Raw genomic sequence first — 17,952 nt, 5'->3', positions numbered from 1 at the left:
CTCTACATCCTCTCCAGCACCTGTTGTTTCCTGACTTTTTAAATGATTGCCATTCTAACTGGTGTGAGATGGTATCTCATTGTGGTTTTGATTTGCATTTTTCTGATGGCCATTGATGATGAACATTTTTTCATGTGTCTTTTGGCTGCATAAATGTCCTCTTTTGAGAAGTGTCTGTTCATATCCTTCGCCCACTTTTTGATGGGGTTGTTTGTTTTTTTCTTGTAAATTTGTTTGAGTTCATTGTAGATTGTGGATATTAGCCCTTTGTCAGATGAGTAGGTTGTGAAAATTTTCTCCCATTCTGTAGGTTGCCTGTTCACTCTGATGGTAGTTTCTTTTGCTGTGCAGAAGCTCTTGAGTTTAATTAGATCCCATTTGTCAATTTTGGCTTTTGTTGCCATTGCTTTTGGTGTTTTAGACATGAAGTCCTTGCTCATGCCTATGTCCTGAATGGTAATGCCTAGGTTTTCTTCTAGGGTTTTTATGGTTTTAGGTCTGACATGTAAGTCTTTAATCCATCTTGAATTAATTTTTGTATAAGGTGTAAGGAAGGGATCCAGTTTCAGCTTTCTACATATGGCTAGCCAGTTTTCCCAGCACCATTTATTAAACAGGGAATCCTTTCCCCATTGCTTGTTTTTCTCAGGTTTGTCAAAGATCAGATAGTTGTAGATATGCGGCATTATTTCTGAGGGCTCTGTTCTGTTCAATTGATCTATGTCTCTGTTTTGGTACCAGTACCATGCTGTTTTGGTTACTGTAGCCTTGTAGTATAGTTTGAAGTCAGGTAGCATGATGCCTCCAGCTTTGTTCTTTTGGCTTAGGATTGACTTGGCAATGCGAGCTCTTTTTTGGTTCCATATGATCTTTAAAGTAGTTTTTTCCAATTCTGTGAAGAAAGTCATTGGTAGCTTGATGGGGATGGCATTGAATCTGTAAATTACCTTGGGCAGTATGGCCATTTTCACAATATTGATTCTTCCTAAGAAATGGGTATCTTAAACCCTTGTTCATTAGGATATAAATTGGTACAGCCTTTTTGGGAGAGAATTTGGCCAGAGCTGTGTTTTTTTGTTTGTTTTTGTTTTTTCTGAGACAGAGTCTCACTCTCTCACCCAGGCTGGAGTGTGGTGGTGCGATCTCGGCTCACTGCAAGCTCTACCTCCCGGGTTCATGCCATTCTCCTGCCTCAGCCTCCCGAGTAGCTGGGACTATAGGCGTCTGCCACCATGCCCGGCTAATTTTTTGTATTTTTTTTTTAGTAGAGACAGGGTTTCATCATGTTGGCCAGGATGGTCTTGATCTCCTGACCTCGTGATCTGCTGGCCTTGGCCTCCCAAAGTGCTGGGATTACAGGCGTGAGCCACCACACCCAGCCGGCCAGAGCTGTTTTAAAAAATTAATATGGATACTCTTTGACCTAGCTGTTCTATTGACACATACCTAGCTTACGGACATAATTATACATGTCGCAGAAGTGGTGTGCATGAGGATGGTTTCTGCAATGTTGGTAGTAGCAGAAATTAAAACTATGTAAATACCTGCCAGTGATGCTGTTTAAGTAGAATACGAGATGGCTGTTAGAAGGAATGAAGGTCCACACAGAAACAGCTCTAGGGTGGCTGGGCATGGTGGCTCACGCCTGTAATCCCAGCACTTTGGGAGGCCAAGACGGGTGGATCACTTGAGGTTAGGAGTTCGAGACCAGCCTGGCTACCATGGTGAAACCTTGTCTCTACTAAAAATAAAAAATTAGCTGGGTGTGGTGGTGCACACCTGTAATCCCAGCTACTCAGGAGGCTGAGGCAGGAGAACTGCTTGAACCCAGGAGGCAGAGGGAGCCGAGATCAGCCCGGACAACAGGGCGAGACTCCATCTCAAAAAAAAGGAAATATATCTAAGGTATGGTAAGGGTAAAAACCAACTTGGAAAACAATCAACATGTAGTAGTTTATCCCATTTATATAAACCAAACAAATCATTAAAGTGTAGATTTCTCCATATACAATATACACATATTAAATACAGAAACAAAGGTAGAAAAATGTATGCCAAGTTGATAACAGTGATTAACAGTTGTGGGAATGAGTGGGAATGAACTCTCCTTTATCCATAGGTTTATTTTATTTATTTATTTATTTATTTATTTTACCTTGAGAGCATATTCACTTGTTACCTAATTTTATAACTGAATTAATTTTCTAAATGTACGTAACTGCATTATAACCATTTTGGAAGAAAACTTATCAGCATTAGGTTTTACTCTAACCTTTGTTTTCCTGAATGTTATATCCATGATTTTAAGGGCATATCTCAGGACTCTAGGATGTGATTTCATTTCAAGCAGTCCTCTAATGTAGTTAGTGTTTTTCTGAGTTCTGAAGCAGAGAAATACTGGGAAAAACGTGGCTTGCTAAGCCAGGACCTCAAAAAGGAAGGCTACTGATCTTCACTGGATGAAGTGACATGACTTTGAAGCTGAGAGATGCAGATTTGAATTAGCAGTTCCTTAGTCACTACATTTACTGCATTTAAACTTGGAAAACAGAAACCATTTCTGATCACTTATTTGGCAGCAAAACCTAATCTAACTCAACTTGGACTTGTTTAGTAGCAAAGCCTGGCCTCACATCCCCATGGCCATTTATAGTCTCCATTAGGTCTGTAAGCGGTAGCTCATGCCTGTAATCCCAACACTTTGGGAGGCCAAGGCAGGTGGATAACCTGAGGTCAGGAGTTCGAGACCAGCCTGACCAATATGGTGAAACCGTGTCTCTACTAAAAATACAAAAATTAGCCAGGCATGGTGGTGTGTGCCTGTAGTCCCGGCTAGTCAAGAGGCTGAGACAGGAGAATTGCTTGAACCCAGGAGGCGGAGGTTGCAGTGAGCTGAGATTGTACCACTGCACTCCAGCCTGGGTGACAGAGTGACTCCGTCTCAAAAAATAAAATATAGTCTCCATTAGTACAACTGTTCACACACACAAATCTATGTTATTGTAGAAATATTCTCAGATTTTATTTATTATGAGGATTTGGTAATGCATAGCATATGTACCATGTTATCTTTCCAAAATCTGAAAGTTTCCGAATACCAAAATATATCTGGTGCTAAGAGTTTAAAGTTTAGGAATTACAATACAGATGAAGAAGTAAAAAATTTGAAACATGGCAGCCGAGAGTTGATTTTAAATAAGAAGATGGGAAAACAGTTGTTCTTGTGTGTGTGAGAGGGTACCATAAAGGGTGTTCATGTCACAGTTATTGATAGTAGCAAAACACTGGAAATGCCGCAGGTGGCTATTGAAAGGGTCACATAAGTGATTGTACGTTTATTCAGTGGAATGCGGCATAGCTATTTTTTTTTAAGTACCACAACTCTTATACTATACACAAAAATTAAATCAAAATGGCTTAAAGACTTAAACATAATTGTGAAAACTAAAACTCCTAGAAGAAAACATAGAGGGAAAGCTTCAAGATACTGGATTTAGCAGTGATTTCTTGGGTATGATACCAAAAGCCTAGGCAACAAAAGAAAACAGACCAATGGGAGCACATCAAATGTAAACGTTTTTGTGCATACAGGGACACAATCAACAGAGTGAGAAGGCAGCCTATAAAACGGGAAAAATATTTGCAAATCATACATGTGAAAGGAGTTAACATTCACAATGTATGAAGACTCCTGCAACTCAACAAGAAGCAAAGTTAAATAACCCAATTAAAAAATGGGCAAAGGGCTTGAATGGACAGTTCTCCAGCGAGGATAAACAAGTGGCCAACAAGCCTATGCAAAGCAGCTCAGTATCCCTGATGGTCAGAGAAATGCAAATCAAAGTCACAATGAGATACTACCACACATCCATTAGAATGGCTACTATCAGAAGAAAAACAAAATAACAAGTGTTGGTGAGGAATGGAGAAACTGGAACCCTTGTGCACTGTTGGTGGGAATGTAAAATGGCACAGCCATATGGTAGGAAGAGACCCACATGCGATCCAGTAGTGCCGCCTCGGGGCATTTTTCCAGAAGAATGGAAAGCAGGGTCTGAGAGATATTTGCACACCCATGTATATAGCAATTTTATTCACAATGTCTAAGAGGTAGAAGCTGGCTGGGTGCGGTGGCTCACACTTGTAATCCCAGCACTTTGGGAGACCGAGGTGGGTGGATTGCTTGAGGTCAGGAGTTCAAGACCAGCCTGGCCAACATGGTGAAACCCTGTCTCTACTAAAAATACAAAAATTAGCCGGGCGTGGTGGTGGGCGCCTGCAATCCCAGCTACTCAGGAGGCTGAGGCAGAAAAATCGCTTGAACCTGGGAAGCGGAGGTTGCAGTGAGCCGAGATAGCACCACTGCACTCCAGCCTGGTGACAGAGCAAAACTCCGTCTCAAAAAAAAAAAAAAAAAGGCGGAAGCAACCCAAATGTTCATCAATGGATGAACAGGTAAACAGCATGTACTATATACACACAATGGAATTTTAGCCAGCCTTAAAAAGGAAAGACTGCAGCTAACATATTAGCTACAACAGAGATGAACCTTGAGGATATTATGCTAAGTGAAATCAGCCAGTTGCAGAAGTATGATTCTGCTTATGTGATAACCTGAAGTAGTCAAATGCATAGAAACAAAAAGTAGAATGCTGGTTACCAAGGGCTAGGGAGATGGAGGAAGCAGAGTTGTTTAATGAGTGCAAAGTTTCAGATTTGCAAGATGAAAAAGTTTTGGAGATCTGTTTCACAACAACGTTAATATGTTTAACACTACTGAACTGTACATTTTAAAATGATTAAGATGGTAAATTTTATGTCAATATGTTTTTTACTACAATTTTAAAAAAAGTAGATGTGACTCCGGGCGCAGTGGCTCACGCCTGTAATCCCAGCACTTTCGGAGGTCAAGGGGGGGGGGGGGTGTGGATCACGAGGTCAGGAGTTCGAGACCAGCCTGGCCAACATGGTGAAATCCCCATCTCTACTGAAAAACAAAAATTAGCTGGGTGTATTGGCACACGCCTGTAGTCCCAGCTACTCAGGAGGTTAAGACAGGAGAATCGCTTGAACCCAGGAGGCGGAGGTTGCGGTGAGCCAAGATCATGCCATTGCACTCCAGCCTGGGTGACAGAGTGAGACTCCATCTCAAAAAGAAAAAATAGAAGGAGAAGAAAAAAAAAAACAGGATACAGAACTCCCTACCTCATCTTGCTGGTTTTCTTTACCTTTAATTGAATGTTGGAGTCACAGGATTCGGAAGTGAAGCTCTCAAGTTCACAAAGCACCTGGTCTTCCCTGCGCGCTTATTCATTTAACAAAGTCTTCCTGTTGTAAGCCAGGCGCGGTGACTCAGGCCTGTAATCACAGCGCTTTAGGAGGCCAAGGTGGGCGGATCACGAGGTCAGGAGATCAAGACCATCCTGGCTAACACAGTGAAAGCCCATCTCTACTAAAAATACAAAAAAATTAGCCAGGCACAGTGGCGGGTGCCTGTGGTCCCAGCTACTCGGGAGGCTGTGGCAGGAGAATGGCGTGAACCCGGGAGGTGGAGCTTGCAGTAAGCCGAGATTGCACCACCGCACTCCAGCCTGGGCAACAGAGCGAGACTCCGTCTCAAAAAACAAAAAAAAGTCTTCCTATTGTATTGACCCTTGCCATCAGCCTGTGATTTTTTTTCCTTAGATTTTAATCCAAGTGATTATGAATGTCAAGGATTAAAATTTGGGGGGGGGTTATTTGGGATTCCCTGGATCCAGATTTCTGAGATTATGCTTCCTTTTCTTTAAGGAAAGGTTTTCATTTTCGTCATAATACAAAAAGCAAACTGGTTATTTTCCACCGTACAAAATGCAGTTGACCTACCTCAACGCTTCGTGCATTCGCCTGAACAGAAGCATTTTGGATAAGTAATGCGTGCTTAAGCCTCTGAGGACCTCATTCACTAAGAGGATGAGGCGGCGCAAGTCCAGCTGTGGTCAGTCTCTGCGTTCCCTTCAGGGTCTGCCAGCTCACGCTGGGAGAATGAGAGGGACTTCAGATGCTGCCTCAGGTCCCAGCTGTGGCTGAAGCTACTGTGTTCACCCAGCTCACCTACAGTTTACAGAGAAATAAGGAAAAACTCAGATGCATTCAGACAGAACCCCACCTGGAGAGTAGCCTCGGCTCTGATGAGACCAGCTGACAGGCCCTGGCTCCCTAAGCCATGGCAGAGGAGATCATTGACTCACATGTCAGAGACAAAGCCCAGGAGTCTGGATTGTGAAGTAAACGCTGAGCCCGACCACAACCACTGTGAAAACTGGGCTACTGGGGCGTCTCGGAGGATTCAGGTAATTGAACAAATAGACTTCATATGGAATCTCAACTCTCCTCTGGTCAGCAATATAAGATGTACTTCTCTGTGAATAATAAACCAGACTGCCTGGATGCGGGGGCACACGCCTGGAATCCTTGCACTTTGGGAGGATCACTCCAGCCCAGGAGTTTGAGACCTGCCTGGGCAACATAGTGAGATCCCATCTTTATTAAAAAAAAAAAATTAGCTGGGGATAGGTGGCACGTGCCCGAGGTCCCAGCTACTCAGGAGGCTGAGGCGGGAGGATCACTTGAGCCCACTTCGGTTCGAGGCTGTAGTGAGCCATGATTGCACCACGGCCCCCTAACCTGGGCAACAGAGTGAGACCCTGTCTCAAAACCAAAATGATAAAAAATAACCAATCAGAGGACACCAGCACAGCCGCCTTAGGAAGACTTCTAGAAAGGATAGGCAAGCCTCGCTTTAGGCGCGCACCCTGTTCTCACGCCCCTGTAGTGTCGCTGTAGGAAAGAAGGGTGCGTCATTGGATTCATTTTAACCAAGACTAAAGCAACAGCTCAGCTGAGCTCCTTCTCTCTCCGTCTCCCTCGCTCTCTGCCGGCCATGGAGGCCACTGAGTGGGGATCTCAGTGCAGAGGTCCTGGCCTGGCCTGCCAGGGAGCTTTCTTGTTCCAGGCGACAGGAACACCAGAGCCTGTGGGGGAGGCATATTTGTGCAGGGAAGGCACATTTAGAAGAAGCTTTGGTTTCCTGGACAAGCCCAGGCTTTCTCATTCTTACCTAGTGGAACACAATCTCATGGAATAAACTCTGAGCAGGCATGTGACAGCCGCTTTTCTGGAAGTCTTGTTTATCACCTTCACCAAGCAGTGTTTGCGCTCATGCTCACGAACACAAAATGTCTCAGATTATACTCTAAATTTTTTAAACTTTCTGTCTTGAGACTTCAAGCTTAAAGTTGCCAGAGTAGTTCTGAGAACTCCAGCGGCCTCTCCCTTGGCCTGTGTGCCCTACCTTCCCCCTCCCTCCTCTGTCCCTCTCACTTCCTTCCCCTCCCTCTCCCCTCCTTCCCTTCCCTCTCCCCCCCTTCCCCCACCTCTCCCTCCTTCTCTTCCCACTTCTCTACCCTGCTTACTTCCTCTCTCCCTCCACCTGTTCCCCTCCCTCTCCCCCACTTCCTCTCCCCCCACTTCCTCTCCCCCCACTTCCTCTCCCCCCACTTCCTCTCCTTCCCTCTTCCTCTCCTTCCCTCTTCCTCTCCTTCCCTCTTCCTCTCCTCCCACTTCCTCTCCTTCCCTCTTCCTCCTCTCCCCCCTCACCCCTCTCCCCCCCTCACCCCTCTCCCCCCTCACCCCTCGCTCTCTCACCCCTCGCCCTCTCACCCCTCTCCCTCTCACCCCTCTGCCCTCTTCCCCTCGCCCCCTCACCCCTCTCCCCTCTTCCCCTCGCCCCCTCACCCCCTCACCCCTCTCACCCCCTCACCCCTCTCACCCCCTCTCCCCTCTCACCCCCTCTCTCCCTCTCACCCCATCACCCCCTCTCACCCCCTCTCTCCCTCTCACCCCCTCTCACCCCCTCTCTCCCTCTCACCCCCTCACCCCTCTCTCCCTCTCACCCCCTCACCCCTCTCCCTCTCACCCCCTCACCCCTCTCCCCCCTCACCCCTCTCCCCCCCTCACCCTTCTCCCTCTCACCCCCTCACCCCTCTCCCTCTCACCCCCTCACCCTCTCACCCCCTCACCCCTCTCCCTCTCACCCCCTCACCCCTCTCCCTCCCTCACCCCTCTCCCTCTCCCTCCCTCACCCCTCTCCCTCTCCCTCCCTCACCCCTCTCCCTCTCACCCCCTCACCCCTCTCCCTCTCACCCCCTCACCCCCTCCCTCTCTCCCCTCTCCCTCTCATCCCCTCACCCCTCTCCCTCATCCCCTCACCCCTCTCCCTCTCATCCCCTCACCCCTCTCCCTCTCACCCCTCTCCCTCTCACCCCCCTCCCTCTCACCCCCTCACTCTCACCCCCTCACTCTCACCCCCTCACTCTCACCCCCTCACTCTCACCCCCTCACTCTCCCCCCCTCACCCTTCTCCCCTCTCCCTCTCACCCCCCTCCCTCTCACCCCCTCACCCCTCTCCCTCTCATCCCCTCACCCCTCTCCCTCTCATCCCCTCACCCCTCTCCCTCTCATCCCCTCACCCCTCTCCCTCTCACCCCTCTCCCTCTCACCCCCTCACCCCTCTCCCTCTCACCCCCTCACCCCTCTCCCTCTCACCCCCTCACCCCTCTCCCTCTCACCCCCTCACCCCTCTCCCTCTCACCCCCTCACCCCTCTCCCTCTCACCCCCTCACCCCTCTCCCCTCTCCCTCTCGCCCCCTCACCCCTCTCCCTCTCACCCCCTCACCCCTCTCCCCTCTCCCTCTCGCCCCCTCACCCCTCTCCCTCTCACCCCCTCACCCCTCTCCCTCTCACCCCCTCACCCCTCTCCCTCTCACCCCCTCACCCCTCTCCCTCTCACCCCCTCACCCCTCTCACCCCCTCACCCCTCTCCCTCTCACCCCCTCACCCCTCTCACCCCCTCACCCCTCTCCCTCTCACCCCCTCACCCCTCTCACCCCCTCACCCCTCTCCCTCTCACCCCCTCACCCCTCTCCCTCTCACCCCCTCACTCCTCTCACCCCCTCACCCCTCTCACCCCCTCACCCCCTCACCCCCTCACCCCCTCACCCCTCTCACCGCCTCACCCCCCTCACCCCCTCACCCCCCTCACCCGCCTCACCCCCCTCACCCGCCTCACCCCCCTCACCCCCTCACCCCCCTCACCCCCTCACCCGCCTCACCCCTCTCACCCCCTCACCCCCCTCACCCCTCTCACCCCCTCACCCCCCTCACCCCCCTCACCCCCCTCACCCCCCTCACCCCTCTCACCCCTCTCACCCCCTCACCCCCCTCACCCCTCACCCCCCTCACCCCCTCACCCCTTCACCCCCCTCACCCCCTCACCCCCTCACCCCTCTCACCCCCTCACCCCTCTCACCCCCTCACCCCCCTCCCCTCTCACCCCCTCACCCCCCTCCCTCTCACCCCCTCACCCCCCTCCCCTCTCACCCCCTCACCCCCCTCCCTCTCACCCCCTCACCCCCCTCCCTCTCACCCCCTCACCCCCCTCCCTCTCACCCCCTCACCCCCCTCCCTCTCACCCCCTCACCCCCCTCCCTCTCACCCCCTCACCCCCCTCCCTCTCACCCCCTCACCCCTCTCCCTCTCACCCCCTCACCCCTCTCCCTCTCCCTCTCACCCCCTCACCCCTCTCCCTCTCACCCCCTCACCCCTCTCCCTCTCACCCACCCCCTCTCCCTCTCACCCACCCCCTCTCCCTCTCACCCCCCTCACCCACTCTCACCCCCCTCACCCCCTCACCCCCTCTCACCCCCTCTCACCCCCTCACCCCCTCACCCCCTCTCACCCCCTCTCACCCCCACACCCCCTCTCACCCCCTCACCCCCTCTCACCCCCTCACTCCCCCTCACCCCCTCACTCCCCCTCACCCCCTCACCCCCTCACCCCCCCTCACCCCCTCACTCCCCCTCACCCCCTCTCACTCCCTCTCACCACCTCACCCCGTCCCTCTCCGTCTCCCTCTCCCTCTCACCCCCTCACCCCCTCACCCTTTCCCCCTCACCCTTTCCCCCTCACCCCCTCAACCTTTCCCCCTCTCCCCCCTCACCCTTTCTCCCTCTTTCTTCTCTCCCTCTCTTCCCCTCTCCCTCTCTCCCTCTCTCCCTCTCTCCTTCTCCCTCTCCCTCTCTCCTTCTCCCTCTCCCTCTCCCTCTCTCCCTCCTCTCTCTCCTTCTCTCTCCTTCTCTTTCCTTCTCTCTCCCTCTCTCCCTCTCTTTTTCTCCATCTCCCTCATTCTCTTTCCCTCTCCCTCGTTCTCTTTCCCTCTCCTCCTCCCCCCTCCTTCGTGTATTGTTTTTCTGATTGATGTCTCCTAATCCTTACCATCTCTCTACCTCAGAGTTTTAGGATATCTTGATATACTTGCAGTCAGATGCCAGAATGTTCTAATAGATTATAAAGATCATGATTTTCCTCCTTTTGTTCAGAAAGGCTCGTTGTAAAGAGGACTTTTTTCTAACTCTTAAGAGGGAGTAAAGAAGTTTTGGTCTTACGTGAAAAAGGATTTTTGACAATAAATAAATTTGAGAAAATGAGTTAAACCTTGCTGCATAGGCATGTGGGCAGCAGCGCAGGCCCCTGCGGTGGAGTCGGCCTCTGGGGAGGGGTGATTTGCTTCCTCTCCGACCTGTCAGCAAGGAAGGGCCTGGGTGCCCTTTGGGAAGCCCCAGGCAAGCAGCAACACCAGGCCCAGGATCCCTGCTTCTGCCTGCCTTCCTGGGGGCTCTCCGAGGCCAGAACCCAGCTCCGCCTGCCTTCCTGGGGATTCTGAGAGGCCTGACTCCTGTGAGCCCTGGAAGGAGGGTCCGCTTCATCCTCCGCAACGTAGGATGGGCCGGTCCTCCCCTGCTTTCCATTTACTGTGGGCGCAGAGGCACCAGCTGGGAGGTGGCCCCCGGAAGCCCCAGCTCCATCAGGGATGCTCTGCTCCAGGTTTCTTTTCCATTGCCATTCATGATCCGCCTAACTTCCTGCCGCGATTTTGTTCAAGGACCGAGGATTAGTAAAGATGAAAACAGCCCGGGAACAGGCTTTAAAATTGGAGCTTTACCTGCTCTGAAAAGTTTGAGCCTGTAAAATAACTCTTCGACCTGAACCAGTGTTGAGCTACCTAGGAGTTGTTAAATGGGAGATGATTAATTCTCAGTGTGAGCAAAAGAGGGGCATTCTTAAGTAAATCACTTGGGTTTTTCAAAGTGAATATTCAATGACTTTTAGTAAATTTACCAAGTTGTGCAGCCATCACCATAAACCGGTTTAAAACATCTCCATCCTCCGGTAAGGCCCCTCCTGCCCTCTGCACTTACACCAGTGCCCAGCCCCGGCGGCCCTCATCCTCTCTGTCTCTCTAGATTTTCTGGATGTTTTCTATACATGGAATTGTGCAATATGTGGCCGCCTGTGCCTGGCGCCTTTCACTTAGCAGAATGGATGTGAGGTTCACTCACATTGTAGCATTCATCCTGTGTCAGAATTCTTTTTGTAGCTGAATAGCGTTCTGTTGTATGGATAAACCACATTTTGTGTTATCTCTTACTAGTTGTGTGATGGACATCTGGGTTGTTTGTTTGTTTTTTTTTTTTGTTTTTGAGACAAGAGTCTCGCTCTGTCACCCAGGCTGAAGTGCAGTGGCATGATCTCGGCTCACTGCAACCTCTGCCTCCCGGGTTCAAGCAATTCTCATGCCTCAGCCTCCTGAGTAGCTGGGGCTACAGGCGCATGCCACCACGCCCGGCTAATTTTTGTATTTTTAGTAGAGACAGGATTTCACCGTATTGGCCAGGCTGGTCTCGAACTCCTGACCTCAAGTGATCCGCCCTCTCGGCCTCCCAAAGTGCTGGGATTGCAGGCGTGAGCCACCGTGCCCGGTTGTTTGCACTTTTTGATTATTAGAAACAATGCTTCTGTGAGCATTCGGATGCAGCGTTTGAAAAGATAAATGCATGAATAGTGCTGACAAGAGCTGGAATTTTGCTCTATGGGTGATTTTTTCCCACAATACGTAATATTTTATTTTTTCCTTCGTATCCAACATTTTATAAGAATCCAGATTTTTAATGATGGTGGGCTTGATGATGATTTTAGTAAAAGTCCATTTTTGGAGAGGAGTGACTTGTCTTTCTCGGTAAACTTGGTGTAGAGTTGTGAAGTCGGTGACAATGGAATACAGAGTGAACCTTCCTCCGCTGTGTTGAGATTTCCCTCCTTTTCCCATTATTTCAGACTCAGCTGAGGCTGCTCACCAGGAACTGCTCTCTGGTGTGTGTTTTAAAAAAATCTATACTTGCGGCTTCTCAATGACTATTTTCTTTTTAAAAAGAGCACCTACGATTTTAATATAGGATGCATAAAATATTGTATCTTCCCTGACAAGCTAATAACTGAGCTTCAAGAAGCAAAATTCACTTTATTACTGAGCTTTACAAATTTTCAGAAATACCAAGCAGAATCCTCTGAGAAGGTGGCAAACCTGCTGCTTGGAGAAGCAATTTATTGGCACCTTCCAAGTGTCCCCTTTGCCTGAGAGACCCCTGCTGCTCGTGTGTGGTGGCTCGTGTGTGATTTGCCTGTTCCTGAACAAGTCCCCAGCACTGATCCAAGGAGGTTCCCCAAAAGCGTGTCCCTGCACTCACAGACTGTTCCAGGAGGGACAACTCCTGCAGGGGGCATTCTGCACACAGAGGTCCCAGTTCCAGGTTCTCATGGCTGTCACCAGTTCTTGAAGGAAGAAAGCTGATTGGATATTTATTTCACATCTCATTTTCTAATGCAAAGAAAAAAGACAGGGAATTGATCAAGAAGTTTGGTTACCGGTTGAGGTTTGATCTCTGATTTCTTGGCCAGTTTCACAGAAGTCATTTCATTGATACCTTCACTTTCTGTCTTGAGCCGTGATTTTGCTGGGCTCTTTTGTACTGAAGCTGTCTCCTTTGGTGACAAGCCGGGGCCATTTTGTTTAGCCTGATTTGTTTGGTAAGGTAATTTATTTTTTATGGCTGAAGTTAACTAATGTGATTTTTTTTTAGGCTGATTCTGAGTAGTCAGTGAAAATGCCAAATTTGGAAGTATGATGGCACAATCAGTGATAAACAGTGATAATAAATACTGAACGGCACACAGGCACGGGGACACTAGCATCAGGGATCTTCCTTAGATGCTTGTCCTTGGGAAGTGTAAATGTGTTCACTGCAGCTCTTTCTGCATATTTTAGACCTTAAAATAATTGTTCTTTGTTTCGAGCTAGCCTTAGATTACAGGACCATTGAGAATTGAGACACTGCTTGGGACATGGACTGCAGCTTCATCCTCAGCCACAGAGCAGCACTGTTGCTGGGGTTGAGGGAGCTCGGGGAGCTTTTCCAGACAAGACCTTTGCTCAGGCGGTTGGCAGGGCCGTAGGAAGAGCTCCTTTGTGGGCTCTCTGAGCTGGAACTCGGCCTTCTCCGTCCGATGAAGCAAACTGTGGCGAGGGCGCACCGGCGTTTGTGCCGTCAGCAAGCCAGGCTGTGTCTCAGCCTCACAGCACTCGTCCCACAGGCCTGGGAAGGCAAATGTGTCCTCTGAACTGTGTTGAGACCACGTGTGTGTGTGTGTGTGTGTGTGTGTGTGTGTGTGTGTGTGTTGGGGTGTCTTGTGAAGTCCTGCTAACCTCTTGTCAGCAGAATATTTGAGAAATGCTTCTGAGAAGAGAGAGGAAGATGACTTCGGAGGCTGTTTGTGGTCTCTCACTCAAGGCTGGTAGGGAGCCCCGGTCCGCGTCCTGGAGGGACGGCACGCTGAGTCCTGGGCCTGTGGCTGGCAGGGCTGTTGGCGACCACAGTAGCCGAGAGGCAGCACAAGGGCTCTTTCTGAGAAGCAGGAGACCCTGGCACGGCCCCCACGGGAGTGTCTGGGGCATCCCCGCCTGTGGCCTCTTCTCCCTGCCACAGCACCAATGGCTCCATGAGCAGGGCTCAGAGCTGGCCCTCTCCTGCTTCGGAGCCGCGCTGACTGGGTGTGTGGCAGATGGGAGGCCGCCCTGAGTGCTCCTCCTCCCTTTTGTACAGCCTGGGTGGAAAGGACGGGCCTGGTGCACTTCCTGCAGGAGGGAGGACATGGGGCCTCCTTCCCTCTGGCGCTCCTCCACCCGGGCAGCGTGGTTTCTTTCCAAATGATTTATCCTCTCATCGTCCTTCCGCTCTGTGCTTCGTGGCGTTGGGGTCTTATCCGGAAGGGGATTGTTGTCCTTTTTTGGGTTTGTAAATGTAATTTTCAGGAAATGTCATTGGATCTAACTCCAGAATAGAAGGCATGGTAGAACTGCTTTTGTAGTCCACGGTTAGTCTACTCACACCTCAGGCCCCGCACACGGGTGGGTTCAGAGCCTGGACTTTGGAGTTAAGTAGCGTTTTTGCCCTTGGCCAAGTTAATGTCTAAGCTTTGCTTTCCTCAGTGAGGAAAGTGGGAACCGCCATACCGTGTCTGGGTTCAGTGGGATAGTGTGTGTCCAGCAGCAGTAGCGCAGTGCCTGGCGTGAGTGGTGGGTGCACGCCGCCCCGCCATGTGCACCTTCTGTGACGACCCTAAGTCAGGGTGGTGTTTCTCAGCAGTGCAGAATGCGAAGCCCTTACAGCTTCTCCTAGAAACGAAGCCTGTGTTGACCCCTCCACCTCAGGGTCAGAGCTTTTGGTATTTTGAGTCAGTATTTTTGGCATGTCTTGTTTTCACAGGTTTCTCTGCCGCTTTAGCTTTTTTCTTGAGGGGCTGGAGGTAGGGACAGTAATGAAGGTAAGGAATGCGGATGGAGCCGCAGTTCTCTGCGAGTGTTCTGTGAGAGTGCTGGGAGGCCTCAGTGAGGTTAGGCTGTGGCGCTGATTGGACTGGTGGGCAGCTGGACGCTCCACATTTTTCCCTTACATTTGGACATTCCGTGGATCCAACAGATGGGAAAACTGGACCAGCTGGAAGCTGAATTTTACGTTGTGATCTAAAGAGCTGTTTGGTACTCAGCACTATGCAGGGTATGAAAGCAGCATTAGTTGGTCATGTTTTAATTACAGCAGTGCTGATCCCCTTTTCATTTTCCAGTGGCCCATCTTGTCAACTCTTCATTGTTTTTTAAGCAAATTCAAGGATTCGGTCAAAGGAGAACCAATAACTGCAAATTGTAAATCCTGTGAAATTGTCTTTGGGTTCTGGCCTGAGAGGCGGGTTCGGGAACGTGCCCTGTGTAAAGTGGGAACTGTTTCTATCCTAGGAATTTGGTAGATGAGGTAGTGACGATTCTGGAGGGCGATGCTGTCCGTTCCAACTCTTTTTAGTCATCCTGATTTGCATCAGGTTTTAGAAAAAAGTTTCTGGTTTTCTTCTTTATTTGTACTAGGCTTCTGAAATATCTCAAATTCTGCCATGAAGTCAGCCGTCCTTGGGAGTCTGCGTGGCACAGATGTCTGGTTTCAGGGAAGTCACAGCTGCCATCTGCGTGCCCACCCCGTGCCATCTAGGCATAGCCAGCAGACAGCTCTGTGAGCATGGGATAGTGGCTCTGACCTCATAGAAGAGGAAACTGAGGTCCAGAGAGGGGCTGTGCCATCCACGGCCAGGAAGTAGCAGAGCCGGGGCTGCTGTTCAGGGAGCTTGTTTGTGCAGTGCTGTGTACGGTGGCTCGGTGAGGCGGCCGTGGTTGTCTCCCATCTGCATAACTCTAAGAGGAGCCCCACAGCCGAGAGCCAGGTGTGTAGGAAATGCTTTCTATGAGATGCGTGCTACGTTCGTGACTCCATTTACATGTCATTGTTTTGGGTCTAAAACAACATGCTATCCCAAAACGACCCATGAACCGTGAGGACTGAGAGCAAGCGACTTCGTCAAGACTGTGGGAAGGACAGGAGGAGCTGGAGTGGGGAACATGCCAGCCAGAACCCCCCACTCCCCACCAAAGAAGCCACATTGCTGTGAGGATGTGACAACTTCTGTTCCTCGTGTCACCAGCCTCTTGCAGACAAGCAAGCCTCTGGTGACTTGGTAAAGCCACGCGGCTGGGACGGTCCAGCAGTAGGGAGCTCGACGCTGTCCCTAGAGGAAAGATTAGAAATGGTCGTAGCTAAACTTAGCTCTGGATAAGCTGCCTGTAGAAGGAAATGGAGATGGATTTGGAGGGTGGAGGTTGAGAAGGCTTAAAGGGACAGTGACAGGTCTGTCCTGCTTGAGGGATGTGTGTGGAAAGTCTTCACAGGCTGTGGTGCAGTGCTCGTCAGGGACGTCCTGATGTGACGTGGTGCCATAGCTATCTTAGGTCTTTGGAATGAAGGATAGGCTATGCCCAGAAGGAAGTGAAGCCACGGTGTTGATTTGATGGGCGGAAGGGCCTGTGTGGTTCTCAGGTGCTTACCACTGCGTCTGGGAAAGACCGCTGACATTGATTGCTTTGATGTCCTGGGTGATTGGCAATGAGCCAGTTCAGATCCTCTGACTTGGTGTCCCCCTGGGGTACTGGTAAGACATTCTATTGAGTCGAGCCTGTGCAGAACACAGCAGGTTGTGGACCTCGGGAGGCAGCGCTGCTGGGAGGTGAGCCTGAGCAGCTCATGCTGGTGTGTGCCCTCCTGCCTGGACTCTGCACGCATTGGGTGTGTCTTCAATCTCCACTCCTTCCCCAGGCAGAGGCGGGCAATGGGAAGAAAGCACGTCCATCACGTGGGGCTCTCTTTGTCCACACACCCAAGCTACACATTGCCAACCGAGGCCTTGGAGCTCTTGACCTTCAGTTCCTCAACCTTGACATCCTAGTGTTTTTAAATTTTAAAAAATACTTTTAAAACTGAGTGTTCCTGTCATTTTTATGCGTTTGTGGTCATGTGACAAAGCCACTGGTGGCTTCCAGCCTACACAGCCTGCTTGGCAGGAGCGGGTGGCAGAAAGCAGGGAGCAGAGCCCTTTTCAAAGGACCTCAGCTGGCCGTGGGGCTCTGAGATGGGGGCGGACAATCGCACTGAACGGCATCTGCACCCGTTGCAGAAATTGCCTGGAGGGAGCGGCCCAGCCCTGAGGACTGTTTTCTTTCATGCCCGTCACTGTGTTTTTCTCTTCTGCTCTTTTGAAAATTCTGAAGTGTATACATCTCTCCTATCCTGTGTGGCTACAGAAGAGTGTCTGAAGAAACAGGCACAGCGTGAAACAGCATCACAAACACCTCCGAACCTGCCACTCGGATGAAAAACACCAGTGCTAATTCATAAACCCTGTGTGCGCCACTGCCGCCACCCCAGTGTCACCGCTATTCTGGTATTTGGCTAATTATTCCTTTCCTTTTACTTGTCTTTTTACCACCTCTTCCTAAACAGTAGTAACTTACCACTTGGGCATGTTATTTAACCACTTTGTCTCAGTCTTACCATCTGTCACATGGACAGAACAGTAGTAACACACTGCGAGTATTGTGAGAATGAAGGTGATATGGGGGAGGCCCTTAGAATAGTGCAGGCACGTAGGAAGTGTGAGGTAGGTGTGAGTTCTTACAGCTTGCACTTTGTTTCCTTTTGCCTGTGTTTTAACTTCATGTAAATAAGGACAGTATAACCATTTTATGACTTATTTCTTCAGCGTTATATTTTGAGATCCATCATGGGTTTTTTTATTTTTTTATTTTTATTTTATTTTTATTATTATTTTTTTTTGAGACAAGAGTTTTTGCTCTGTGGCCCAGGACTGAGTGCAATGGTGTGATCTCGGCTCACTGCCACCTCCGCCCCCTGGGTTCAAGTGGTTCTCCTGCCTCAGCCTCCCCAGTAGCTGGGATTACAGGCGCCCACCACCACACCCCGCTAATTTTTGTATTTTTAGTAGAGACGGTGTTTCACCATATTAGGAGGCTGGTCTCGAACTCCTGACCTCAGGTGATCCACCTCGGCCTCCCAAAGCACTGGGATTATAGGCATGAGCCACCACGCCCAGCAGAGACCCATCATGTTGATACATGCGGTG

The 17,952-nt window shown here is 50.2% G+C and overlaps 1 protein-coding gene across 3 annotated transcripts in view; it reads left to right on the top strand.

Annotated features, from left to right (window-relative positions):
• Positions 1-17,952, top strand: part of GNA12 (G protein subunit alpha 12) — a 124,677-nt gene that overhangs the window by 74,628 nt on the left and 32,097 nt on the right. The window contains 1 exon segment of one of the 3 annotated variants that reach the window (NM_001132932.1): positions 13,595-13,728. The exons of the other annotated variants lie outside the window; for them this stretch is intronic. The gene's annotated coding sequence lies outside the window, so the exon portion shown is untranslated. 3 annotated transcript variants of the gene reach the window in all.

Source organism: Pongo abelii, chromosome 6, assembly GCF_028885655.2.
Source record: "Pongo abelii isolate AG06213 chromosome 6, NHGRI_mPonAbe1-v2.0_pri, whole genome shotgun sequence".
In the NCBI taxonomy this organism is placed as follows: domain Eukaryota; kingdom Metazoa; phylum Chordata; class Mammalia; order Primates; family Hominidae; genus Pongo; species Pongo abelii.
The sequence above is the reverse complement of the archived record's forward strand: the minus strand, read 5'-3'. Positions and strand labels throughout refer to the sequence as shown.